Source organism: Manis javanica, chromosome 12, assembly GCF_040802235.1.
Source record: "Manis javanica isolate MJ-LG chromosome 12, MJ_LKY, whole genome shotgun sequence".
Taxonomy (NCBI): Eukaryota; Metazoa; Chordata; class Mammalia; order Pholidota; family Manidae; genus Manis; species Manis javanica.
In genome coordinates this window covers 89946778-89973448 of record NC_133167.1, presented here as the reverse complement: position 1 = coordinate 89973448, position 26671 = coordinate 89946778, and the positions used below count along the sequence as shown (strand labels likewise).

Sequence of the window (26671 nt, the reverse complement as noted above, 5' to 3'; positions counted from 1 at the left end):
TTGCACCTACCTCACAGGATTATTAAGAGGATTAAAGGAGTTATCCCACTGTTAACACAATGCCTGGTCCACAAGACAGACTCAAAAGATAGAAACTGTTGTTATCGTTATTACTTATAATCACATTTCCTGATGCTGGGGGAATAGCAGTAACAAAAATCTCTCTTAGCAGATTATAAGAATTCCAGTCCTCCTCACATCCTAGCCAGAGGAACTCCCGTGAGCCAGATGCAGCCCCCTCCCCTCTCAGCTGTCACCGGGGCACCCCACTCCGCCCTCCTCCTCTAGCACTTCCATAAATGTGGCCTGCCCCTGTGGTGGTTTCTCCGCCCTCACTCCTGCCTTTCTGTAGAGCTAGTATTGTCTTTTCTCGTCTAATAGGATACTATGTTCTTCCCCACTGCTCTTATGTCTTATGTTGAGTACAGTATTACTCAAGTTTCAAAACAGCGTCACCTTGTGTTTTCAGTGTTTACTACGGACTTTTGTGATCTTGGCCCTTTGATTACCAGTGTTCCCTCTTCCCCAGCTTGGCATAGGAGAGAGCTGGAGCCACAGAATAAGCTGAGCCCAGGCCCCTCAATATTCCTCCTTTTTCATGCTGACTTGTGGCTCATGTGATGACTTGTAGTTGGTTAGCTAGTTACTTACTGGCTTCCCATAAACAGATACCCCGCTGGTCCATTCCAGCTGTTCACATTTGAATCCTCAAGGTGAATACATGCAAGACTCCCAAACTGGAATTTCTGCTATACATTTCTGGATGTAGAAAGGACCAAGGAACATTTAATATACAGAAGAGAAAGTTTAGGAGGGATGTGTTAATGTCTTGAAATACATGAAGGATTGTCCGGTGGAAAGAAAGATTAATTTGCTTCTGACAACCAAGATGATGGGCTGGGTCTATAGAAAAAAAAACGTTAGCTATATTTAAGAGAAAGCATATTAATAGTCATGGCTGTACAAGGATAGCTGCTCTGGGAGAAAACGAGCTCTCTGTTTCTATATATATTCAAGCAAAGGCTGAATGATAACTGGCAGGATGGCCAATAATGGGATTCATGCATCAGTTGGACTAAATGGCCTTGAAAAATGGTGACTCCAAATTTCTCTGTAAGAAGATCTTAAGGCACAAATCCAATTTGAAAGGTGTATTGGAGAGTGAGGGAGCCTTTAGTAATCATCTTGAAGCTATGTTTTGCATAACGCTTTACATAAAATTAAGTATTATTCTTATCAAAGCATGCAGTGATAAGCTGAAGGTGATTAGTTATTCACTCTGCCAATGCTTGTTGAGCACTTACTCTGCGGCAGGCATGTTTCTATGTTTAGGGTAGACTGATGAGCAAGACAAAGTTTGTCTTGAGCTCACATTCTAGTTGAAGGCAGGGAAGGACCTATAGAGGTAAAGAAAGGCAATACAAGAAGAGGTAGATATGTATTAAGGTGTTCCTTGAACTTCTCTTTTTACCACTTCCTCTAGGGTCTTTTTTTTCTGGTGAGTTTTCCTAAGACACTATTCTCTAGCACCACGGTAACCAGACTAGGGGGGAAACAGCTGATAGATGATAGATAAGTCTCTGATACTAGGAGACGTGACAGGTGGATCTCTCCTATTCGCAGTTTCTTTCCATGGACTCAACATGGGAAGAGCAGGAGCCTTCTCATCCGTATAGTGCTTAGTGAATAAATACACAATGAAAACATGTGGAGTCATCATATAAATCCTTTTCTGTACTGCTTAAGAGAAAAAGGCTATAAAATCAGCTTTCTGGGTCAGATGTGGCAGACAGGTGGGTCAGGTGGCCTTTCCATCCCTGTGAATGTCTCTGACTTGCCAAGGACCCGGCTGTGCATTTCCCTTGGAGCCTCCCATGGCACTGGATCTTGTAACCCCCCACTGCTTCCATCACAGAATGGATTCTTGGAAGTGAAACAGGCCTGTTAAAAAACTCTTCTTTATGCAATGAAGGATGTAAGGAAACTGGAGGAAGCTCAAAGAAGAATAACAAGAATGATTAAGGGGCTGAGAGCATGATTTATATTAAATGATTAAAAGGATTAAGCATGCAGAACTTGGCCAGTGCTACACACTTAGCTATAAAAAAATTAAAATTAAGTGCCAAAGCTCTCAGCTCCCATGAAAAATACAAATTTGCATATAATTTGGTACATATTTCTACACGAAGTTCGGCAGAGCTGTACTGGGGAGCGTTCACACAATGCCAGGTCTGCTAGTCTGTTGGGTCAGTTAAAGTATAGACTGGTCATGTCAGTAGAAACTTGCTGTGTGACCCAACTGAGTAGACAATCGAATCACAGTATGTCCACCCAGGGCTACATCTGTATGTAATGCATCCATAAAATAATGTAAAATAATGTAACACAATGATCCACTCAGGATTTGCAGACCAACATCCCTAGGTTCGGCAAACAGGTACCCAAATGAGCGAAGCCGGCTGAGCTTTGAGGGCACATGGCCCATTGACAAGGAGGAGCCACTACGGATTCCAGGTCATTGTCACTGTGAGGGAATTTTGGCCAAGGGTTGCCTGATCGTCTTGCCCACCAAATGAAGCCAGTGATTCAGGGAGCCTTCAGCAGCAAGTACTGAAAACCCAGCTCAAGGAGCAGGAGCAGGTGAAGCCCGACCCAGAGTGACTGACTTGTGGCTGGAAAGCAGGAACCGTGGGGCTGGAACATGGAGGGTGGGGGTAGGAATGTCTGTGAGGGGGCAGCCAGGCGGCATTCACTGAGTTTTAAAAATCCAGGTTCTTGTATTAAAAAGTCTATTGACTTAAAAAAAAAAGTGAACCACTGCTAGAAAAGTCATCTTCTGCTAGTCGTTTGCCACCTCTTATCTGGCCAACTTCTTTGTTTCAAACTTAGAAAAACTGAGATCCAGAGAGAGGGAAAGACACTCTCAAAGGCCAAGTACGTGGATCATCAGAACAAGAGCTGAGCAGGAGTATGGCTGGCCTAGAGAGGGTATTTGGCTTCTTTTCTGATTTGGGGCAAGTTACTTCTAGGCTCTCACTTTTCTAGGTCTGACTGTCTGTTAAATAAGAGGCTGAACAACATAGATTTATGATTATCTCATGAACGCTCAGCCCTGTACTCTGTTAGAACCCTCATAAGGAAAATATACCTAAGAATTTTATAATTAGAATCCCAACATGTATAGGCACTTGTGTACAATTACACACCATCACATGCCAGTTAAACTTGAATGGGGCATTACTGAACATGAGGGAAGGGTGTTTTTTAATGGGATACGTGGGTTTCTTGAGGTTGTACACTGCACAGGCCGTGGGGTGTCCATGGGAAGTGCACACACTGAAAGGAGCTACCAGCCTGGCACTGTGAGCCCTGAAACGCTGAGAGGGGCTGGTGTCTGGTGCCCTCTGCCCAACCCACAGCTACAAGGCTTCTAGAGGAGAGGGAGAATCAGAGAAGAGTTCTGATGAAAAAAATGGAAAATAGTTGCAGCTTCTAAAGAGTGGAGTGTCCATTCTAACAGGTGGTCACAATTTTGAGTAAAGGAGAGCAGCTGTCATTTTCAGAAAAGGAACATTTGGCCTAAATACCCTGAAAAATTATGACAGTGAGAATTATGAGATTGGGGAAATATGTAGTGAAGGAAGTGGTGGAAACTCCATCCCTGGAGCCCTTGACAATCAGCGGGATAAGGAAATAGAATATCTGTTCTAGGAAAGAATCCTCCACTGATTCCGCTGGGCCTGAGGGGTGATAGAGTGAGTCTCTTCAATCTCTAATTACTGTAGTTCATAGACTTTATGTATTTCTCAGGGTTTTATAATGTTGCTATTCAGTCAGCACTGCACCTCCTCCAAAAAAAGGGAAAATACAAATTCCAAATGGACCCTGAACTAGTTGATCCAAGAAGCATAAAGATCTTCCCAAATGGAAACTTGTAAAATTCCCCAGTGTGAATTTCATTACTCTGTGAAGGTAGTCTACCAGTATATGAGAGAACATCATTTTATTTCATTTATCTGGTTTTCTTTTGTTGGTTTATTTTTATTTTGGGGGGAAAAAGTAGTGTGATGGCAAACCTTCTAGCACTGGCTGAAAAGGGTCTGCATATTCTCCTGTTGACTGATAGTCCACCAAGAAGCCTGACTGTCCTGGTGATGGACCAAGGAGGGGAGAATTAGTGCCCACCCCAGAGGAAATGGAGAGTTCCACATCTGCCACCTCAGTGCAGGGAATGTGCATTTCTCTGAGGCCCCAAAATGGAAGGAATTGTGGGGGCTCTCACCAAAGCAGGTTTAAGAAGTGTGTGGAAATAAGTATTGGTTGTGTGTGGCTGCTTTGGTCTCTGTGTTTTTCTTCCTTTGTTGTACATTTCATCATGTTATTCATTTTCAGTTATGGTCTCAAAGTTGGTAGAAATCTGAGTCTTGCCCAGGGAGTTTGGAGGCTCCTTCTGTATCACACAAAGAGTCTAAGAAATACCACGTGGTCAGATGCCCAGTTCCTGCAGTCCAGGGTTCTTCCTCTGGGCAGCAGCCCCAAGACAAGCTTAGTGACATCACGTAGAGCTATGTCTAAAATGTGATGAGAGACACGTATTTTTGTGAAATCTGGATGCCGCACTAATTGTAACCTGCCTTCTAGTAAAAAAAAAAAAAAAAGAAAAGAAAATTAATTAAAAGTAGAAAACTTAGTCTAACACTCAACACTGTCTTACGTGAATTGTGGAAAGGGTCCAGAGTTCAGGTACCCTTCAATGGTTACCAGCCATGCTTTTTTTTTTAATTAGGGAGGAAAGTTTCACTTATTCAAATTAATTTATCGTATGAGTTTCATATACAAATAAAATCTTGTACATAAAAATACAAAATCCTACAAATTTCAATGTAAAAATGCAAACATAGTATCACATTATATGCATATTCTTTCCTTTAACCATGACCAAATGTAGAGTAGTTGACCTAAGGTCTGCATTCCGTGCTAGCTAACATCAGTGAGATGATTTCTCAAGCCTTTGGCTGCTGTGACTCAAGCCTTCCAATCCCATCTGCCACAGTCACACAGCTGGCCTTTTTTCTGAAATACTGAGCTGAATGCGATTCCAAGTATCAGTCACCTTTAGGAGGCAAAAGGTGAAGATATTCTCTGGTTGGTTAGAAAGGTCCATCACAGGAAAATGGGTCTCTCCTGAAACATTGATGCTGGTATGAAGCATTTATAACCCTTTATAAGCTCTTTTTTTAAAATTAAGGTATCATTGATATACAATCTTATGAAGGTTTCGCATGCGCAACATTGTGGTTACTACATTCACCCATATTATCAAGTCACCCCCAACCCATTGCAGTCACTGCACATCAGCATGGTAAGATGCTATAGAGTATTATTTGTCTTCTCCATGCTATTCTGCCTTCCCCGTGAACTACCTATATTGTGTGTACTAATTATAATGCCCCTCAAGCCCCTTCTCCCTCCCTCCACGCCCACCCTCCCCAATCCCTTACCTTTTGATTTGTCCCTTCTCAGTCTGTGAGTCTGCTGCTATTTTGTTTCTTTAGTTTTGCTTCATTGTTATAGTCTGCAAATGAGTGAAATCATTTGGTACTTGTCTTTCTCTGCCTGGCTTATTTCACTGAGCATAATACCCTCTAGCTCCATCCATGTTGTTGTAAATGATAGGATTTGTTTTCTTCTTATGGCTGAATAATATTCCATTGTGTATATGTACCACATCTTCTTTATCCATTCATCTGCTGATGGACACTTAGGTTGCTTCCATATCTTGGCTATTGTAAATAGTGCTGCAATAAACATAGGGGTGCATCTGTCTTTTTCAAACTGGGCTCCTGCATTCTTAGGGTAAATTCCTAGGAGTGGAATTCCTGGGTCAAATGGTATTTCTAGTTTATGTATTTTGACGAAACTCCATATCGCTTTCTGCAATGGTTGAACCAATTTACATTCCCATCAGCAGTGTAGGAGGGTTCCCCTTTCTCCACAACCTCGCCAACATTTGTTGTAACTTCTCTTTTGGATGCTGGCCATCCTAACTGGTGTGAAGTGATAACTCATTGTGGTTTTAATTTCCATTTCCCTGGTAATTAGAGATGTGCACCATCTTTTCATGTGCCTATTGGCCATTCAAATTTCTTAGGAGATTTCAAATCCTCCACCCATTGATCTATGGCTCTGTTCTGTATCAGTACCAAATTGTTTTGATTGCTATGGCTTTGTAGTAGAGCTTGAAGTTGGGGAGCATAATCCCTCCAGCTTTATTCTTCCTTTGCAGGATTGCTTTGGCTATTCAGGGTCTTTTGTGGTTCCATATGAATTTTAGAACTACTTGTTCTAGTTCATTGACGAATGCTGTTGGTATTTTGATAGGGATTGCACTGAACCTGTAGATTGCTTAGGCAGGATGGCCATTTTGACAATATTAATTCTTCCTATCCATGAGCACAGGATGTATTTCCATTTTTGGGTGTCATCTTTAATTTTTCTCATGAGTGTCTTGTAGTTTCAGGGTATAGGTCTTTTACCTTCTTGGTTAGGTTTATTACTAGGTATTTTATTCTTTTTGATGCAATTGTAAATGTAGTTGTTTTCCTGATTGCTCTTTCTGCTATTCATTGTTAGTATATAGGAATGCCACAGATTTCTGTGTATGTATTAAATTTGTATCCTGCAACTTTGCTGAATTCAGTTATTCTAGTAGTTTTGGAATGGATTCTTTAGGGTTTTTTATGTACAATATCATGTCATCTTCAAACAGTGACAGTTTAACTTGTTCCTTGTCAATCTAGATGACTTTTATTTCTTTGTGTTGTGTGATTGCTGTGGCTAGGACCTCCAGTACTATGTTGAATAAAAGTAGGGGGAAAGGCCATCCTTGTCTTGTTCCCGATCTTTGAGGAAAAGCTTTCCGCTTTTCATTATTAAGTATGATGTTGACTTGAGTTCATTATATATGACTTTATTATGTTGAGTTATTTGCCCTCTATGCTCAATTTGTTGAGAGTTTTTATCATGAATAGATGTTGAATTTTGTTAAATGCTTTTTCAGCATCTATGGAGATGATCATGTGATATTTGTTCTTTTTGTTGATGTGGTGTGTGATGTTGATGGATTTTTGAATATTGTACCATCCTTGCATCCCTGGAATAAATCCCACTTGATCATCAAAGATGATCTTTTTGATTTATTTTTGAATTTGGTTTGCTAATATTTTGTTGAGTATTTTTGCATCTATGTTCATCAGGAATACTGGTCTGTAATTTTCTTTTTTGTGGTGTCTTTGCCTGGTTTTTATATTAGAGTAATGCTGGCTTCAGAGTGAGTTTGGAAGTATTTCCTCGTCTTCTACATTTTGGAAAATTTTAAGGACGATGGGTGTTAGATCTTCTCTAAGTGTTTGATAAAATACAGTGATAAAGCCATCTTGTCCAGGGGTTTGGTCTCAGATAGGTTTTTGATTACCAGTTCTGTTTCATTGCTGGTAATTGGTGTGTTCAGATTTTCTGTTTCTTCCTGCATCAGTCTTGGAAGATTTTATTTTTCTAGAAAGTTGTCTATTTATTCTAGGTTATCCAATTTCTTAGCATGTAACTTTTCAAAGTATTCTTTAATAATTCTTTGTATTTCTGTGGTGTCCATAGTGATTTTTCCTTTCTCATTTCTGATTCTGTCTATGTGTGTGCACTCTCTTTTTTTCTTGGTAAGTCTGATAGGTTTAACTATTTTGTTAATTTTCTCGAAGAACCAGCTCCTGCTTTCATTGATTCTTTCTTTTGTTTTATTCTTCTCAATTTTATTTATTTCTGCTCTGATCTTAAGTCCCTTTTTCTATTGACTTTGGGTTTGAATGAGCCTCCTATAGGCAGCATATAGGTAGGTCTTGTTTTTTTTTATCCATTCTGTAACTTTGTATCTTTTGATTGGTGCATTCAGTCCATTTACATTTAGGGTGATTATCGGTAGATATGTGCTTATTGCCATTCCAGGCTTTAGATTCGTTGGTTACCAAAGGTTCAAGGACAGCTTCTTTACTTTCTAACAGTCTAACTTAACTTATTTAATACACTGTTTCAAACACAATCTAAAGGTTCTTTTGTTTCTTCCTTCTTTTACTTCCTCCTCTTCTCTTTATATGTTAGGTATCATTCTGTACTCTTTTTTTATCCCTTGACTGACTTTGTGGGTAGTTGATATAATTTTGCCTTTGCTTAGTAATTAAATGGTCTGCTTCCTTTACTGTGGTTTTATTTTCTCTGGTGACAACTATTTAGCCTTAGGAACACTTCCATCTATAGCAGTCCCTCCAAAATATACTGTAGAGATGGTTTGTGGGAGGTAAATTCCCTCAACTTTTGCACATCTGGAAATTTTTAAATCTCTGCTTCAAATTTAAGTGGTAATCTTGCCCACCATAGTATTCTTAGTTTGAGACCCTTCTGTTTCAGTGCATTAAATATATCATGCCTTCTGACCTATAAGGTTCCTGTTGAGAAGTCTGATGATAGTCTGATGGGGTTTCCTTTGTATGTGATCTTTTTTCTCTCTTGGCTGCTTTTAGTACTCTGTCCTTGTCCTTGATCTTTGCCATTTTAATTATTATATGTCTTGGGGTAGTCTTCCTTGGTTCCCTTGCATTGGGAAATCTGTGCACTTCCATGGCCTGAGAGACTATTTCCTTCTCCAGATTGGGGGAGTTTTCAGCAAATATTTCCTCAAGAACACTTTTTAGGACCTTTTTCTCTTTCTTCTTCTTCTGGTACCCCTATCATGCTATTAATGGAATATTGTTCCATTTGGATTGGTCACACAGTTCTCTTAATATTCTTTCATTCCTAGACATCCTTTTTTCTCTCTGTGCCTCAACTTCTTTGTATTCCTGTTCTCTAATTTCTGTTTCATTTACCATCTCCTCTACCTCATCTAATCTGCTTTTAAATTCTTCTATTGTATGTTTCATTTCAGATACTGTATTTTTCAGTTTTTGTCTCTTTCTTGAAGTCCTCCCTGAGGGTTTGAATATTTTTCTGTAGCTCTGTAAGCATGTAAGCATGTGTATGATTTTTTATTTTTAAATCATTATCAACAATTTTTGTGATTTCAGTTTTACTTAGCCTTCTTTCTGGTGTTCGAGGGATTTTGGTTTGTACCAGATTCTTTTGTCAGTTCATATTTGTATTGATTACTCTGGAATGATAACTTTGTGTAGATGGTGGTGCTCTCTATTGCCCAGAAGTCCTATTCTCTGGAGCTTCCCAGCCTCTGGAGCGGTGGTGGGCGTTGCAGGCACATGGCACCAGTTCCTGCTGGGAGGAAAGAGCTCTTTCCTGCTTCCTAGCCACAGTGCCTGCCTCCACTGCTAGCACCAGTGGGCCAAGTGTGGAGGGAGATGCCTCTATACTTTCCCCCTGTAGCTCCTGTAGGCAGGGCTGCCCTCAGGCTTGTCTGGCACTATAATGGCGGTAGCAGGTTGTGAACAAGTGCTGGCTGGGAGTAAGGAGTGGCAAGCTGTGTATGGCAGTGAGGGTCTTTGGTGTTGCATTGCCAGCCAGCAGGGTGAAGCTCCTGAAAGTTCCCAACTTGCTGCGCTGAGTGTGCTGGGACGATTTTGTCCACCTGTCCTCTCTCCTGAGCAGCAAACTCTGTATAATCCTTGTCCCTTTAGCATCCCTGTCACTGTTGGAAGTCTTTCAAAGTGCCTGCCTTTCTTTTGTCCTGCAGTGGCCTGTTGTGGGTACCTATTCTCCAGAAAGGGCTGGAATCTCAGTCTCTCTGAGTATTCTACCTGTCTTGCTTTCCAACTCCTCTAATCTCCAGAGCACTATGTAGTGTGGGTTCGTGCTCCAGGAGCAGATCTCCTGGGGTAGGCATTTAGCAGGCCTGGGCTTCTACTCCCTCCCCTGCTCCATTTCTCTTCCTTCTTCTTGTGAACTGGGGTGGGGGAGGGCATGGGTCTCACCAGATCATGGCTTTGCTACTTTTCCTTCTTTCGTGAGGTCTTCTGTTTTCTCCAGATGTAGGCTGTCTGTCGCAGTCTTCTTTTGGGTTGCTCTTTCAGGATTAGTTGTATCTGCTGTATTTTCGTGTTATATTTGCTTTGGGGAGGAGGTTTCTGCCTCACTTCTCATGCCACCATCTTGTTTAAACTTTGTTTTAATAGTTACTTTATGTGCATGATGTGCATGATAATTTGTAAATTTGTAAAATATTTTTTTCTAGTAAATATTCCTTTAGAGACTTCCAACTTTGTTTAGTTTGAAATGGAGAAACCTCACTTGTGTTGAGGGCCACAGGGCTGGCCTAGTGGCCAGAAATTCCATAATGAAAATATGAAGGCTCCTAACTGCAGGACCAAGAAATGGGGAACTAATGGATCACAGGAGGGTTCCCTGAAGAAGGACCATGTGCAGTTTGGTTTTGTGTGGTGATGATATTTTACTGCTATCACCTCTCCTTTATTGCTTCCCTTCGAATCTGAGATAGTAGACATCAGCAACTTTCTTGTTTGTCTTATAATTTAAAATGGAAACAACAAACAGTACCACAAAGCACTGGTATTTGAATGGAATTCTCATAATTGTATGATTCCAGATCAGTATTGCCTAATCCTCAGCCCTCTTTGCCCTCCCCCTTTCTGCTCCCCTTTGGAAAAGTCTGGATCTAATTTTTCCCCAGGATAATTCCTCCAGCAACTTTGGAGCCTCTTTTTTCCAATACGCAGTCCTGTCTTCACTGCCTCCATCAATAAACATGTTCCTCTGCCTCTTGTGCAGGGCCAGAGCCTGTATGTTAAAGTGATGGTGTCACAAAACGCCTGGTGATGTCATAAAGCTCTGGGAGATCTGGCAAAAGCAGCAATTCTTGTTTTTATGTCCCTGAGAAATTATTGGTACCCAAAGGGCCATCACTTCTGTATATGCACCAGTTGTTGTAGAAATAGTGAGGGCCTAGTTAAATTTGGGCATTTACATGTTTGGCAAATAACTATAAAATGCTGAGTGGAGAGTATAGATTTAAGGAGCCGAAGTTATTAAAATGGGGTGGGGTAAAGGAAACACTCCAATAAAAACAGACAACGTGGTTTTTTAATCCTTTCCTCAGGAATTCAGGCAAAAGGGGAATAAAATAATTCTGTGGGGTCACTTGTAATTCAGCTTAAACTAAGCTCAGGAAACTGAATATTTCTCAGAAGGCTGATTTATGCACTTAAAGTAACGAAGTCCCAGGTGCCATAAGAAGTAATACAACTTCTAGCAATGTCCTAGCCTGCATGCTCAAACTAACTGCCTAAATCAATTTCTAACTTCTCTTTAAAACATTTCAGAGTCAGTTCTCCTGAGACTGTTCAAGGCCTCGGTTCTGTGTTAGCAGGGGCTGCTGCAGGGAGGGAAGACCAGGGACCTGGGGAGGCTCCACATTATAAACAAATTGTGTTCCAGAGTTTGTGAAGCATTTCTTTGGAAACCTAAACACGTTTGCTGTAAGAAACAGAGGCAGACACAGTTAGGCACATTGGCTCTCATGACCCAGCAACGTCTCTTTAAACCATCCACAGGTCAAATCCCATCTACTACATAAAACTAGAGAACAGTCACATCATCATACAAAACGGGTGGGGTGGGGATGGGAGGGGATCAGATTTAATAAACTTTTTTTCATTTACCCGCTTCTCTCTCCTCCCTTTATCCCTTAATTGGGAGTGGATAAGAGTAGGGTAGAAATTTGATGGACATGCTGATTAAGGTTTCTAAACATTTTCAAGGATTTTACAGGCCAGTTGCTCAGTTTATTTATTATAACTAATTTTGCCTCACTATGCATAGTTTATCTTTTCTGACAGGGAAAATAGCAAGAACATGGCTCAGCAGAGAAGGAAAAAGGAAATCTCTAGCAAGTTCTATGGGAAGGAGGCCTGTTTCGGGTAGCTGCTATTGTTGCTAAGTCAGGAGATCTTGGAACTAAGTGTTTTAAAGTCAGATTTACTTGGAACCATCAAGCTTCATTTTGTTCCTTGGTTCCAAAGACCTATACTCACCCGGCTCTTTATTAGACATGCTAATAAAAAGTAAAAGAAAAACATATCTGGCAACTACCACTCTTTTCTCTCAAAGTGCCCTGAAGTGGTGGTACAGAGTGGAACTAATGCATCCCAAATGTAGGTAGTTTGAGGGAGAAGGAAGAGAAACAAAGGGCCCGGATTCTTCACACACTGGATAAGAAGACCTTGATAACTGAACTGACTGTATTTGGAATTTTCCTGTTTCCTACTGAAACGAGACAGGGAACTGAATGAAGCGCTTATCTGAGAAGTGTCAGAACCCTTTAACAATGTTATTACAAGGATGTTGGTAAAGCAGAATGAAGATTTTGGCAGGTACAGATGGGATTATATTTGACTGAATGTATTTTCTTGCTACATGTTAATCTGTGCATTTCTAGTATCAAGCTCTTAAGGAGTTCATATAAAGGCCTATCAGAAATTCTCTGTTAATGCTCTCCTTAGTATATATGTTATAAGGAATTTAGCATCTCAACTGTGACATGGATGGAACTAAATGATTTCAGTTGCATGTTTGGGAGAAATCACTCTAAAGTAGGAATCATAGCAGAAGTCTGGCTAAGAAAAACATCTCTGGAATATTCCATGTCGGGCTCAGGGATGGGGTGATGTATTGTTTCTAACTGGTTACACCCAAGTTCAATCAAAAATCATTTGAAAAAGTCCCAGCTTGGCTTCACAGGCCCCTAATAAGAGAGAATAATGAAGCCAGAGTATATTCACGTGAAAAAGTTTAACTCAGAGGGAGAGGACTCTGAGAGGGTCTTGATAGAGGGGTTTGAAGTTTCAGAGGAACAAATACCATTTCCACGAGGTCTTAAATGTTGGCTCAGTGACAAAATGTTAAAATCTCCTCTTTCCCTTTTTAAACCAGAGCAATTTTCTAGTATATAAATAATTTAAACTCAAAAGATAAAAAGAAAACCTGTATTCAGGAGTTACTAAAATGGTAATACAAACGAAGCAATTTTCTTCTCTATAATAATAATATTGGTATAGCAGGTCACAGTACCTGAAAAACATGTCACAGTGTACTTAGCACCAAGGAGGTCTCAGATGAAGTCAGAATTTTGAGGTATGCACATCAAATACAGAGGGGAGAGTGCCTGGTCAAGAACAAATGGAAGGAACTGACATGGAACTGGGCAAGAACAGAATCAAAAGGAAACCAAGGGAGAGAGAAGTTTTTGGAAAATATGATAGCCAAGAATTATTGATGAACAAATAATAGAGAACAAGAGAAGGTAGGCATGATGCACTGAGAATGGGTGGCAGGCAGGCCACTGAGCTGTTCTACTCTCATGGGTTTGTTCTTCTCTAACAAAGAGTCTTCAAACTAGGAAGAATGAAACAAACATAGTAAAAAAGAAACTGAAGCCCAAAATGGGTGAACTACTTCAAAAGGAATCTACCTTTTAAAGTACTTCTAAATCTTTAATCTCAGGAACATTATATCCTCAGATACTAAAAGAACCTTGCAGATGGGACTTCTATAAGAATATTTTTATTTTGAAATAATTACAGATTCAAAGGAAAGTGCCAAAAAATGTGGAGGGAGGTCCTGAGCAAAATTCAGCCAGCCTCTCCTAATGTTTGCAGATGGGATTTTAAAACCACAGACCACATATTTTGAAAATTCATGGAGAATAAGAAGAATTATAACAGAAGACTGACAGATGGACAGATAATTTTAGAATTGCCAAAAGTGTTTGGAAGGTAATTTTTCAAGTATGTTACTGGGTGAGCATGTAATAAATCTCTTGCTATATTTTAGGAATGGTTGATCAATTACTTGAGTATATGTGAAGCAGTGATACTAGGAACACTAAGAACAAGCTGGACCATTTCTTATTTCTTTGTTTTGGAAAGAATTTCTTGAGTGGTAAACCAAGTGACTTTTTGCCTCCAGTAAATCTGTTTGCGCCCAGCTATTTGAAAAATGCTATCATAATATGACTGTTGAAAAATTGGTTTTAACTGTAGTATAGTTAGAAGAGCTTATTGCTAATACTGAGAGATCAATGAATCAGTATCAGAATGGAAGGAGCTTCTAATGGCGTATCACAGGGCTTTGGCCCTAGCTTGGATGGGTGCAAAAAGACTCAAAAATGACTTTGGCTGTTGAAAGAGTAGATTGAAACCACCAAGATGAATTCTGATAATTTTTCAAGTATCATACTATAGAAATACAGGATGTGAGAAATGTGTTTTAATAGCAGTAATTGTTAAAAGACTTTGGAGTTCTAGTTGACATCTCAAAGTGAATCACAAGTGGGAAAAACCGGAGTAATTTTAAGATACTACGTGTGTCATAGAAGTGATGACAGTCACATTATACATCATCCAAATGTACCTAGAATATTGTGATCAGTTGTAGGTCCCAGTTTAAGAAGGATATTGACAAGTCATTATTCACTCAGAGAAAGATGAAGGTTCTGGGGACAGTCGTTTCAAGAAAAGAGAGCAAAGCAGCTGAGTTAGGCATAGCAATCTTCATATGCAGGAAGGGCTCTCACGTGGGCAAAAGATTAGATTCATTCTCTGTGGCCTCAACTGTAAAAACAGTGCTAAAATATGGAAGATGCAGTAAGTAATCTTAAATTAGTATAAGGAAAATCTTTTACTAGTTAAGAACAGGGGTCAAACACCGTATTTTAATAGATTCCTCAATTTGAGTGTTTGAAGCATAACAGAGAGATCTTGAAGGAAGTTACAAGCTTCCGAATCAACAGCCTGAGATAACTAGGGAGAGGGTAAGGGCAGGCATTCCTTTCTGGAATTCACTTCATCCTAGAGAGTCTTTTTCTTGACTTCAGAGAAGCCAAGTTTTTTTAGAAAGTGCAGTTCTCTGGAGAAATGGTTTATAATAGTCCACAGATCCCACAGCCTTGCATTTTCAACTTTCCTTGTATATGATCAGAAACTAATTTTGAGTAATAAGGAGACACATGAAGTGCACATTCTTTTAGAGTGTGGGTAGAAGAATGAGAAGAAACAGTCACAGAGGCATAAGGACAATTGTGCAAGTACATGGTGATAGAATTCAGTGGAAGGAAATTTGAAATTGTGGGAGTCATCAGCAGTTCAAATGCTTTGGAAAGGTTTCATAAGACAAAAATTATAACTTGCCTTGAAAAGGTGGGACATACACATTGAACAAGGTACGTGATGTGCAAAGCAACAAGAGCTGTCAGAAAACCCAGTGGCAGACTTAATTTTAAATAAATGGTGCTGAAATAGGCTGTGATGTCAAAAGAAAGAAAGTTTCACTGGAGAGAGCTAGAGTTTTAAGGAAACCTATGCAGAGATGGTAGGACATAAGTTAGATGTGAGAGTCAAGGAAGCTTTCTTTTATTTCAACCAAAAGCATTCTTAGCAGTTTTTTATATCACCCCTTGACCTTTTTGCCTCGTTTTCAGGAGTTTCCAATCCTTAGAGAGGAGACTGTCTCTACTAAGAGCCTCACAGAATTTGATTAGGAGTCAGGATTTGACGTAAAGGGAAATAAAGCCTCTGCCAGAGTCTGAATAAGAGTTGTATCATGACCAAAAAAGAGTTTAAAGAAGAGCATTTTGAGCCACAACACTGTATGTGAATAGATGGGAAAAGGCCAAGTGCAAGTCTCACGACCAGTCTCAGGAAAGAGCAGTGGAAATGGGAAGGAGGTGAGAAGAAGGGGGTTCCAGAGAAACACCAGAGGGGAAGGAATGCAGAGCTTGGAAATTTGCAGGATGGGTGATGGATGAGATATCAGAGATTGAACTCTCCTTGACTTCATAATGTACTTATCAGCCCCAGTCCACAGACAGGTGCAGCTTGAGGAAAACACCAACATTCAGTTGTCACATGAGAAGTACAGATGTGTGATAGCCATGGTGGGGAGGAAGAAGACTAAGGGTGCACTCCTGATGGAGTCCAGAGCAAGAAAGACCAAAAGTACATCTGGACTGGATTTTGTGTTCTCATTAATGAAATGAAAGAGGAAATGTCCAACAGGGACCGGAGTAACTACTCCGAAGTTAGATTCTGGAAGCCCTGTAAGGATGAGTTTGTGCTTTTAGCAGAGGAAGCACAGAGGACGCCCAAGGTATCGTACAGCATGCCTCTGTCCGAGCTCTGTAGGTGGGGTGTGAAAATTAATAAAGGGAATCCTCATTAGTGTGGGATCAGGAGGCCAGCAGGGGGAGCTGTCTCACCCTACCATTCGGCAATAATCACAGGCCCAGGGGGAAGAGACACTGCTTTAGATGCCTCCCTGCAGGAGGAAGGAAGGTTTTCCTCCTCCCCCAGCAACCGCCCAGTCAATGGGAGACCGTCATAGCTCAGCCAATGAAGAGCCACTATACTTAGGAACAGCCAGTTTCCTCCAAAGGACTTGTTTGTAAGACTCCCTCCCAACTGCACCTTTTTAGAGCCGTCCTCTGCTTGGTCCTCTGGGCTTGCCTGGTTTTGCCGCAGTTTGACCCAAATTGCAATTCTCTGCTATTCCGAAGGAACACATTTTTGCTGGTAAAGTAGCTTACAGTTTTATTTCGAAGGTTAACAGAGGGGAAAGATAGAAAAGAAGGTGTAAGGGTAGGGAGACAGGGAGGGAACTAATTACCTGGTGCAAATAACTTAAATGAAGTTGACATATTTTTGAGCTTCTACTAGGTGTCAGGCACTTTATATACATTTTCTTGTTTAAACCTTAAAATAACCCTAGGAAGGAGGAAAAATGAGACATGAAGGAAGTACAGTGAGGATCAGGTGAGCGCCAGGTTGACTGTCTTGATTGCTAATAGGCCTTGCAAAGGCTCCTTTCCAGAGAGAATCGGCAGCCTCCCTGTGCAGGAAGCATTCGCCTTCTCTGAGACAAGGAGAATGCCCAAGAGAAAGAATTGTGAACCTTTAGGGGAACTACTAGACTTGGAATATAAGCTGTGAAAAAAGGATGTTAAGATTAGACTTTGTGATCAAACAAATTTGATCAGAGAGCAGAACTCCATCAGAGTTTCTGTAGTCTCCTCCTCCGGTGAAGATAAAACATTACCTTTTACAAAGCACCCACACTCAGGTAGAAAAAGAGCTGGAACAGGTGGTGGCTGCCTCTAGGTCCCTTGGTCCTATGGGTCTCTGACCGTTTGTGAACCAGGAGGGCCAGGGCACACTATTCTCTGACTTCTGCATCTTGCAGGAATATTGGATTGATTTCCACTGTAAATGCACAGATGATCAATTTACATGCACTGTTTTATTTGACCCCCATTCATTTGACCTTTCCCATATCAGGTGAGTAGGCAGGGCTTCTAAGCCTACATTCCCTCAGGGCCCGGGTGGAAGATTCAGTAAAGGCAAGGACTGGGAAAGCTACCTTTTTTCAGAGATTTAACACTTGAAAGGAAAGAGGTTGCTTACTTCCAGAGGTTGCTAGAAAGTAAATGTAGCTAAATCCTTTCATGCTGGGTGGATTTAGCTGCATTCCCCAATGGACTAATATCTCCTCTCAGGGTTCTTTTCTTGACACCCATGTGAATTTTTGAAAAGAGGCCCCTGTAGAGAAAACTACCTCAGTCACAGACTCACCATCCTCTGAATTATGTTGCACTTTTTATTGTGACTGCTATGTTAATGAAGTATCATTGGTGACAATGAAAATGTACCCACATCAGGAAATTAAAATTTATGGCTTCAGTAACAGTCTTAACTTCTCCCACTCTGGTATGCTCAGTGTTTTATGTTGTTGTACATCCAATGAAATTTATGCCTTGATATGCATTGTGAGTGAGTTATGGTTACTCTGGGAACCTTAATTTTGCATTTCCTGACTTCTGTGTGTTCAAAGGGACAAGCTTTCAAAAATGGCCTACAAAAAAAGCACCCTGGACAGGCCGATGTGCAATTCCTTGTGTCTGAAATGGAAGTGAAGAACCTCCATGGCTGGGGCTTCTTTGAGTCTGTTTTCAGAATCACGGGAGATGGTGGGGCTTGCATAGCCTCTGGTCAGTGTTCAATCCAGGTGACAGGGGTGAGGTGATGGAAAGGAAAAGAACAGGGATTCATTGTTCTGATTACTATCATTTACTGAGCACTTCCTAAATGCCAGGAATTAATTCTAAGAATTTCACTTCCATTTTTCTTGTTAGCTTTATCACAATCCTTTGAAGTAGGTTTTATCATCCCAGTTATGCATACCAGGACACTGAGCGAAGCAGAAAATACATAAACTGCCCAAGGGCACTTGAGAAGCAGAGCCGGAATTCAGATCTAGATCTGTTGACCCCAGAGTTCTTGTTCTGCCCTGGGCTGCCAATCCAGTCCTGAGATAGATTCTGGCTGAGTTCCTGATAGCTCTGTAATCTTCCCAAATCTTGGTTTCCTCTTTGGTGAAATGAGGATAACACTAGCTACCAGACTACTTGTTGGCTTAAGTGGAATCAAGTTTATTTATGTTCTTACTGGTACTCTCTGTCAAGGACTTTCAACTCATGGTATTGATGTAACACCCAAGTCAGGAAGATTTATGTAGATTGATCTTCAGTTGTAAGCTCTGTGATGGCCAGAATTTTTGCCTGTTTAATTCATTAGGTATATCTAGTGCCTAGAGTTGTGCTTGGCACAGGGATAGCCAGTCATGTTTGTTGATTAAATGAATGAGTTGCATTAGGCTAACACTCAACCCACCCTCTCTCCCCTGTCTTCTGCCATCTTGGGCATAGCTGTGTGCTCTGTACTTTGGGCATTTTCTGTCTTCTTGCAGAAATTGCCTGTCTTGCCCAATCCCCACAGGATCTTACTTTCAGCTTGGGAACTGACATACTACTCGGAAAGCAATTTAGTGTGTTGCTGCTCTTGGGAGTTTGCAAAGCAAAAGGGGTTTCTGCGTCATATGTCCAAACCCATCATGATTATACTGGTGGACTTCTGGATGCTGTGGCAGGCGAGGGGGGCAGGGTGGATTTTGGACACAGACCATGGGCACCCCTAAAATTATACTAGGCCAAGATCTACCCTTGTCCCTATCCAACAGTTGTTGGGTCAAACCCACCAGATCAGACATTGCTGCCCACAGGAGACCCAGCTCCCTGCACAAGCTGTGGTCTTGGAGAAGCACCGACGTTTGCATATCCTAGCACCTTTGCAGTTGTGTGAGTTACTTCTGCATCATGGGGGATTTTTCTCATGAGCCTTACCCCTCTAAAGGAGCTTTTCAGATTTCTGACATCAGTTCTTGTGTTTCCAAGCCCTACAGCCTACTAATTGTGTTCTTATTACCATTCACTAAGTTTGGAGCTCTGTGTACCATCAAGTCTCTTTTGGCTCTGCGGGAGCAAATGTTCCCCATATCATTATCCTTATGGCTAGGTTTGAAATCTACTTTTCCCCAAATGGCTTCTTGGCATTTCCAAAACAATCCATTGCCTCTAGTTCATGAAGTCTCACTAGATGCTGTGTTTCCTATTAAGGCTAACCTCCTCCAAGATTGAGTTCTTGCTTCTGAAGACTGTTTGACTCCCTCCCCACTCCCCATCCCAGTTTCCTAAGTATCCTCACTCAATTTGTCTCTTAGATTAAAAAAGGCAAGGCTGTGAAACTGGTGAAGAGGTCATTTGTAATGATGAGAGCAAGCTCTTGGGGTTTGATTCACAATCGTGTCACTTCGTATCTGTGTGACAAAGAGCAAGTTATAGTTCTGCTAGATTCGGTTTCTAATCTGCTGAATTAATAACAATGTCTTCTTTATAGGGATTGGCCTATCATTGGTAAGTGCTCATCGGAAGTGTATTATACCTAAGAAAGGAAGGTCATAAAGTAGGTTTCCTGGAAGAAGTATTTTACAGGTAGTAAAAGAAAAATTTTAAAGCTACCAGTCAGGTCTTTTTTTCTTTTTTAAGGGGATAGAAGAACAGATTACAGAAAGAAATACTGTCATAACTGTAGGAATTACTGTGCTTAGTAATGATTTTCTTTATAATCAATGAAGTAAAAAATTTATATCCGTTTTGTACCTTTTGTGTGTGTACATTTCACTTGAACTGAAAGTTCCTTTTTCATGTCAGAAGCAGTAACTTCATTCATCCCTTTCAGTAAAAATTTAGAGTGTATCTATTGTGTGCCTAATACTCTGAAAAGTGCTGGCTAAAACAGGGTCCCGTGTAGGTGACACAGAAAATCTCAATGAATGATTAGTACACATCGTGACAAATGCCACTCCAAGCTTCATCTGGGAGTTCATTTTTATGCCCTCCTGTTCCTGTTTCAGGAAATGGAAGCATTTCTGGGAGATGTTGTGAAGGGAATTTCCCCTGGCTCTTCTCCATGTCAGAAGGGGACATTTCTTTTGATGTGTCTCTTATTATCGGAAGACAAAGCTATCCAGAAAGCAGCTTGCGGAAGCCTCAGGCAGTTGTAGGGGAAGGAGGTCAGTCAGGATTATTGTTCTATTTTAGGTAATTAAAGAGCCCTCTGAAGGTTCTTGAAAGCCAGAGAGACATGTGCCATGAATGTGAGGCAAGTTTTTAGGGTTTGGGATTTTGTTTTTCTCTCTATGGAGTGAGACACACTGGGGTGATGGAAGGCATGACATTGTATGATCCTAATGAAGACCTCTGTATGACAGCATGTTCTGGGCTGTCCAGTAGTTCTCAGCAAGTGGTGTCTGTTTGTTTGGTGGCTGCAGAACCTCTTGGAATCTGAGGTTCCGCATGGGTACATGTGCACACACACATCTTTAAAAGGTGTCCCTGTTCTTCAGCTGGATGCAGTTAGACATACTCAGCATGTGACTTAAAAACCACCTCAGTATCTGGTATGTCAGTAAATTCTGGAGATAGTCCCAATTCTAAATTCGTTGCTCCATTTTCAGACTTTTTTTCATACCACATGCTCTGATTTGGGGCTTACAAATGTAGTATCTCCACATGAATGTTGGAGCTCAGCATTCTCTCCTAGCACATTAAACACTTTTTCAGTGGTATTTCTTTGCAGTCCAGTAGTCCTGGTTTTCTCTCTGTCCTTCGTGATCCCGCCTCCCCTTCAGCTCTCCTGTCCAGTGTACCCTCAGGAACTCATTCTCCAGGCCCTAGTATTTCCCATCCTGATGTCACCATTTGACCCTGGAGACTAAGAGTGGTGTTAGGGTGGGCAAGGGTAGGGTGTGATAAGACAGTGCTCTGGAGGTCATCTCAGTTACATAGCTTGTCTTAAAATCTCCCCTGCATCCTGCCCATGAGTGGACATTGAGGAAGGCACAAGTTAAGTGTGCCTACGATCCTATTTTCTGCTCTCTCTGTGGACCTTGTTGTGAGCCTTTAAGTAAGTCACTTAACTTCTCTGTGGCTCAGGTTTCTTCATCTGAAAAATGAGTGTAAAATTGTACCGACCTCCTAGTATAGCTGTGAGGATTAAATATGTAAATAATTATACATGTAGTCAGAACCTGGTGACATGACTGTATACACATGTCAAAATTCATCAAGCTATACACTAAGATTTGTGCATCTTATTGTATCTACTCAATATAAAAATTGTCCTAAAAGGTTGTTTATATATCTATGTAATTAGAACAGTGACTGGAAAATATTGAGCACAGCAGAAGGATTTTCTTTTAATATTACCATGACTACTATTACTAGTACAATTCATTAGTATTAGTATAATTGCTCTTAGTGTAACACACATAGTGACGCAGGCCTCTGGGAAGATCCCAGTGAGCGCAGGGAAGGAAAGGAGAGGAAGAAGCCAGCTCTAACAAAGACCCGTGCCTCCTCCTCCTACACTACGTGGTGCAGGGTCATGACAAGGGCTGTCAGAACCCCACTGGAGCGTGTGGGGCTGCGCCAGCAGCTCACATCTCTTGTGGAGTCTCTTCCCCTTCTTGTTTGCCTCTGTTTGCATTGCCCCGGCCCACCCTGTCACGGTGCGAGCTGTCACTCTCCGCTCAGACTCAGCCAGCAGGCATCTTAAAAATCAGCCCAGGGGAATCCACAGCCAAGCCTCACAACCGTCCCTTGTGGCCTTGCTCCTCACTCTGCAGCGCACGGTTCCCTCTAGGGAAGTTACGGGCTCTTTATCAGCACCCCCACCTTTTATGCCCCCATCAACTCTAAAACGAATCATGGCTTGTGGAGTGCATTTGACTTGGAATTTGAGCTTTAACTTTATCCAAGAAATTGTATATTTCTAAGTATTAGCCTTTGGTTCTGCTATTCGAGTCTAGATGATATGCTCATGTATTTCCTGTCTGTTCAGATTACTGGTAACTTGGGTGATGAAGTGTTTTTCAGGTTGTTTTATTTTACTTGAACTCTAACCTCCTCTAAGCCTTCAGTTATTTTTTTCAAGGATCAGCCAATATGTGTTTGCTTGTCTTAAAAAAAAAAGGTATCTTTTGGCGATTAGATAGAGGCCAACTTGCTTTCAGAAAATGTAATTTTCTTAAGATACTGGAGCATGCTGGCTTCCTTTCTTTGACACAGATATCATACCTTATCTAGACCTACTAATGAGATTATCCTGGAAAATGGACCTGCAAAATGGAGAGTTTGCTCTAATCTTTGACATTTACCCAGTTTAAAAAAAAATCTGTGAAATTGTTGATTTAAAAAATATGGTGAAGAAGAGCAATTGAATAATATTCATTAAACTTAGAATTTCAGGCCAAAATACAAAAAGAAAAAAAAAGCGGGGGGTGGGGAATGCTAGCCAAGAAGGAATAGAAGTAGTTTGCAGTCTCACCATGGCTGCCAGTGCCCAGCAACAGCCACACTGGCCTTTGATGCGGTGCTCTTCTCGAACTGTGGGTCTTACTTGTCTTCCTGTGTCTTATTTATTTGCTTTACTTACTATCCCACTCTGCTGGAATCTAAGCTCAGTGAGGGCAGAAAAGTTTTGTCCATTTTGTTCACCACTTCATCTCCAGGCTCTAAGATAGCACCTGGCACATGGCAGGCACTCTGTAAGTATTTGAGTGAGTGTGTGATTCCCACACAGTTCCCACACAAACCACCACCCCCCTTAACCTCCAGCAGAACACATAGCTACTCAGCCATAGTCACCTTTCTTAGAATCTTGGTCTTCTGAGATTATAGAAATTAGGAGGTTACTTAGTTCAACCCCTCAATTTTACTGATAAAGAAACAAAACCAGAGTATCAGCAAATTGCCCAGACATAGCAAATTAATAACATAACCAGAAATAGAAATCAGAACTCTTGGTCTGCTGCTCTTTCCCCATACTGCTCTTTCCCGTGGAGTTCATTGTATACTCTTCCCCACTGCTGGAAAAGCAGTGACTTCCTCCATCCCAGTGGCATAATCCTGAGGTTTCCCTCAGGGGAAGGGCTAAGTGATGGTGATCCCGCCCTGGGATCCTTTCTCACCTGCCTATAGCCACAGTCCGAGGGAATGGATTCCACGCCAGTGAGGCCTTTTATTCAGCCTGTGGGTCCTCAGACACACATATTCTCCTGTCTCCCTCCACAGGGTTCTAGCTCAAGCCCCACCCATGCCATGAGGTTCTCGGTGGATGTCACATTTCTCTGCTATGCTGAGGTAACCTCGATGACCATGCAGGACAGTACAGTAATGGCAAGGCGGTGAACTACCCGCTGCGGGGAGGTGTGGGTGTGAAGACCAGGTTGCTAGACCTTCCTATTTTAAAGGAAACTGAAGTTTCTTTAACTTTTGCTACCTTTCTCTTTAACTTTTACTCCTACCTTTGAGGAATTACCAGAAAAGGTGATCTCCAGGGGCAGAGACCTTGCCTTCTGAGTCTTAGATACCATCTCTGCTCCTCAAGCTGCCTCCCCCTGAGCTCATCACACAAACCATTCACACCACTGAAGGGATCGGTTCAGAACGCTTGAGGGGATCACGAGGGGAGGCTCACTCTGAGGCCAGCAGCCAGAGGCTTCCTTACTGCCCCCCCTCATTCAGACCTAGGAGTGGCCTTCCTCCCGCTCTGGGAACTGCCCTTTTCTGTACTGGCTTAGATGATGCTGGCTTTCCTAAATCCCTTGGATAAAGGAACTCTTTTCTTTTCTGCATCTGGGCCTGCTTCTGTCAGCCTTCAGGTGGGAGCTGCTGCCCCTTCAACCTCTTTTCCTTTGTGCTTTTCCCGCCCCCTGTAACCACCAGCGGTGAGAGGTGGAACTCTGGCGGAGGCCAGCTGGGGCATGGATCCACTGCCCTCCCTGGAGCTTCCCAGCCTCACTTTGGGCCTTCCTGTTTTCTCCCTCTTTCATCCTTTCTTGATCTTAAGGCTTTGCCAAGAGCCTGTTGTAGCACCTGAATGCCGGATCCAAGTTGTCCCTATTTCCTTGGTTTGGGAAAAAGCCCTTTTCCATTTTTTTGTCCTTTGCACATTGAAGGTGGAGCTGAGTATTTCCACCTCTGCATTATAAATGTCCCTCCTAAGGGATCTATGACAATATTAGTACATGGAAAAACTGCCTCTATCTTTCCCTGAGAAATTCATCTTTTTCTCTTCTGGTGAGAACTGGAGAATATAAACGCTCATCTTTTGAAAGCTCCCTGTCTCTTGGGTAGTTTTTGACATCTCAGTTCCTTTGTAGGAACTTCTCTGCTGAAGACTGTCAATGGCATAGGTAGACTGTTCTTGGTTTCCATCTGGAGTCTCTTCTCCCTCAAGTCTGAAGAAATGAATTGAAGATAAAGAAAAAAGTCCAAAACTTTTTTTCTTGATCACTGATATAGATAGTATAAAATCATTATCCCTTTTCTCACTCCAGCAAACACTAGTGACTCCGATGAGCGGGAAGGACATTGTACAGCTCTAATGTGGCAAATTTTGATATATTGTCAACTAAAATTTATGAAGTATTTTAGAGCTTTTTGGTTGTTGGTATCTGGGAGCCAGGTGAGGTGATGATTATTAAAGACAAGAGGAAAAAATGACTAGGACACATTGTGAAAACCTAGAATACTGGGCAAAAGGTCCTGGGATTTATCCCAGAGAAAATACATTCAGATAGGAGCGCTAAAGTGTTGAGGAAAATCACTGAAGTGGAAGGATGGAAGATAAGTTTTAAAACAAGAAACCAGCATTAGGAAGACTAGCTATGGCCATGGGAATAGTAAAAAGTGACACATTCAGAAAAAAACTGGCAGGGTTTGAGGTTGGTAAGGAAAGGGGTGGAATATATTGGATAATGGGAATTCCAGATATGGAAAGGAAGATGATGATTTGAGGGCAGGAAGGATGCTCTCAGGCTTGAACCTGTGGATAGTTCAGAAGCCATCTCTGAGCTCTAAGTGGTATCCTCGCAGACCTCTGGGAGAACCGTGAATTTTCTTGGTGACTGAGGCCACTCCCTTTCCTCTGCCTTGTAAAACAGGAGGGACTAAGAATCTTTGTGACTATTGCCTTCAGGGCTACCTCAGCTCTGTTTAGAAAAGGTAGCCTTGAGAACCTTTTGGAAATGTCACTACTGGAATAAAAGGTCGAAGCCTTTTCCCTCAGAAATTTATGTTCTCCAGTAGTAATCTGAGGATTTAAGTGCTGTTCAAGTTTTCAAAAATGAGTATGGACTGTTTTTAAAAATGCAATTGTCAACTGAAGGAAATAATATGGAAAGTAAATAGGTTTCCTTGTGACCAGCCTGAGATGGCATCAAACAGTGGGCAAACCCACAGCAACCATCATAAACTTAAAAATAATTTCTTAATGTTTATAAATCCAATTTATTAGTCTTTTAAAAAAAAGGAAAAGTCACACTATCTCCTGTTATTTAAAGTTGTCTAACTAGATAATTTTAAGGAAGAACATCTATCAGTATTGAGTTGGAACATAACACCTTTATTGTGTAACCTAGTGTTATGGTTATTTACATACATTTATCATATTCTTGCCCAAACTTATAAATTATTTTCCTGAAGGAAGGATTCATGTTCAGAACTCTTTCCTTTCCATCCCCTTGTACAGTACATTGTTGACTCTTGAAAAATATTGACAGACTAAATATTTCATTTCTCTGAGTTGCATGATGCAATCATTTTACACTGTAATTTTCATTAAAAGTAAATATATTGCTTATGTATACAGTCACTTACATCTAGTATCTTTTCTTCAGTTTACTTCTTCATATTCACAGATATTCATATTTATCATGGTAGGGTTATGATCTGACTGTTCTCAATATGATCTTGTATATTTCAAGAGACTTGAAATAAAAACAATCAAAAGATCTGAAAGCCTACAGGCTCTCTTCTTAATCATGTATCTTGGCAGTGAGAGTTGCAATATGTTGCCACCTATTAATTAAATCTCTACTCTGGTGAATTAGCCAAAGGAGATAACATTAAAAAAAAAAAAAAAAAACCAACCGAGGAGGATGAGGAGGAAAATAGCTCTAGAAAACCACTTGGGTAATCAGAACCTTTGGTGAAGCAGCCCTGGGGGCAGACCATTTTCCCAGTGGAGAGACATGCAGGGAGGCATGGAGGCCAAGAATCTACAGACAAGGGCTGAAAATCACCACTAAAATATCACATTGCTTCATAATGTATTAATGAATAATACTGAACCAAAAGGAACAGTCAATTTATGATTGAGCTTGATCAGAATTAGAGCGTTAGACGTGGATGAAATCTCTGAGACCATCT

The 26671-nt window shown here is 41.2% G+C and overlaps 1 long non-coding RNA gene across 2 annotated transcripts in view; it reads left to right on the top strand.

Annotated features, from left to right (window-relative positions):
• The window catches only part of LOC140844810 (uncharacterized), a 169357-nt gene that overhangs the window by 22489 nt on the left and 120197 nt on the right, over positions 1 to 26671 (top strand). The window contains exon 4 of one of the 2 annotated variants that reach the window (XR_012123306.1): positions 11850 to 12300. The exons of the other annotated variant lie outside the window; for it this stretch is intronic. This is a non-coding gene — a long non-coding RNA (uncharacterized lncRNA). Of the gene's footprint in view, positions 1 to 11849; positions 12301 to 26671 lie in introns of those variants that run through there. 2 annotated transcript variants of the gene reach the window in all.